The sequence below is a fragment of the Pinus tabuliformis genome, chromosome X, assembly GCF_031772625.1.
Source record: "Pinus tabuliformis cultivar Carrire ecotype Pingquan chromosome X, CPIR1, whole genome shotgun sequence".
Lineage (NCBI taxonomy): Eukaryota > Viridiplantae > Streptophyta > Pinopsida > Pinales > Pinaceae > Pinus > Pinus tabuliformis.
In genome coordinates, this window is record NC_142308.1 from 543,230,223 (window position 1) to 543,232,503 (window position 2,281).

Consider the following 2,281-nt stretch of genomic DNA (forward strand, 5'->3'; position numbering starts at 1 on the left):
CTCGAGTTTCCTGCTTGATGAGCTCGCCCGAGTTTTGCCTGAACGACCTTGCCCGAGTTCTGCCTGAACGACCTCGCCCGAGTTTCCTGCCCGACGACCTCGCCCGAGTTTTCTGCACGAGTTTCCTGCACGAGTTTTTCGCACGAGTTTTCTGCATGAGTTTTTCGCCCGAGTTTCTCACCCGACTTTTCTGCATGAGTTTTTTCACCCGAGTTCCGCTCGTCCTGCGGGCTCATCCATGCATCGCAGAACTCCTTTGATCAAACTCGTGATGATCTAATGATGATTTGCCTCCACAAACCATCCACCAATATATACGGGCGGGTGGCAGGTTATGTCACTTGACCGACCCACGCCCAATGCCCAAGCCGACTCGTTCAGCATGTTGCCTTCGCCTAAGTGGAGTTTCAGCCCGCCCAACTCGTGGGACTGCCCTCTCAACTCGCCCAACATCATATAAACTCGTCTCTTGGTCATTCACTTCTCATTTCGCACGTCCCTCGCATTGTGGAGTTGCCCTGCCCGTCGCACGGACCGCAAGTCCTTACATCCTCCCCCACTTGAATTCATTGTCATCCTCGACAATATCTCATCCCGACAACCACCTGTCACCAAGAAATCCATACCAAGGCATACACCCCACCGGTATGTCGTACATCGGAAATCATTGTTATAGACATTTTTGGGCACTGCAACCCCAAGCATAAAATGTCCATAAACCAAGGGCTCCTAAGTCCCTAAAAGTGTTGTTCTAACCCCTAAAGGAACAAGGTCAACTGATTACAGCTTCTCCCAGAAGTTCTCCATGAAAAACTGCTCAGAATTGGTCAAAACAGGATCATTTCAGCTGCTCCACAGGCCAAGTGCGTTGCATCTCACCTAAATACACTGTGTGGGTGCGTTGCATTTCAAAAAGCCCTTCTATGGGGTGCGATGGGCGAGAAATGACAAATGGCAGTGTCATTCCGCGAGGTGGAGAGGCAATGGAAGCTTCTAGAAACTTCTCCTGTGACACTTGCCTCTCTGAATTCGACCAAGGATGAGTAAGAGATCATCAATCTCCAAGTGGAAGCAAGAACTATCAGAGGGAAGACACTAATCAAATCACAAGCTGACTCATCTCCCTTACAGATATCTATATATGGATCCCTCATCCCAGAGATCCAGAGGCTGGAATTTTGCATATTGTAAGGAATTGTTGTTGGTTTCTTGAGACAAACATCAGATTGTTGGGTGATCTAAGCTTTGTATGAGGTGAAGAGGGGCTTCCTTGCTGAGAGGATGATGCTGGGTCAGAACAACTGGTTGTAACTCCCCTTGGCTTTTTCTTGTTTATCAATAAAAGCTATTCAAGTTTTCCTCCATACTCTTGTGTCATTTATGTTTGTTGCATTTGTATGGTCAATTTACATTTGATCCTAGATTTTTTATGATTATAGATCCGTGTTCTTGTATAGTGCTATGCTATTGTGATCTTACAGGTACTTTGTGAAGCTGGGCATGCAAGGGAACAAGTAGCGAAAGACTATCAAGAAAGAGAGGAATCGAATCAGGAGATTAGCGCAAGACAGAGGTTGGTCTTCTTTGTTCCTCTCTATCTATACTTCATAAAGGAAAAACGAAAGTAGCTTTACTTTGTTTGTTTCTAAGGTAGCTATCACACCTTAGTGGGATAAGTAGTTCTAAGTAGACACTTTTCCCTGTAACAAAATGGCGACTCCACTGGGGACGAATTAGTTTGTTTGTTTATCTTCCTTGTTGTCTATTTCATAAACTTATAGACGGAGTCTGAAGTTGTGCCAGGTAGCATTCGAACTGCATTTGCTATGCAAATGCAAAGTAGATAAATGCCGCTTCAGTCAATCTCCGGGATTTGTTTATGATTTAAACAACTGATTCACAAACTCTCTGACTGCCCTTGTGATAGCTCTTAGATCCTCCTTAGATCTACCCCTGATTGTTGCATTACTGATTACCTTTTGCTCGGCCAAAACCCATGAACTGAACTGCAAAATGTGACCCGAAACCCAAGCAAAGTCTCGTTTCTGGCCCAGCACAGGTAATGTTCTGAGAATCTGAAATTCAGCGCACTTCCCGAGTGTAGTAGGTGCGCTGCATTTCAAATTCTCTGTGTTGCAGGTGCGCTGATCAAACTAGGCATTGTGCAGTTTTGGTTTCTGTGATTCATTCTTTCCAGTTCTATTCATGAATTTTGCTGCTTGTGATTAGTATATCTTTGTTTGAAACCCCTTTTCTTTGCTGTTATTCCACCTCCTTTGTA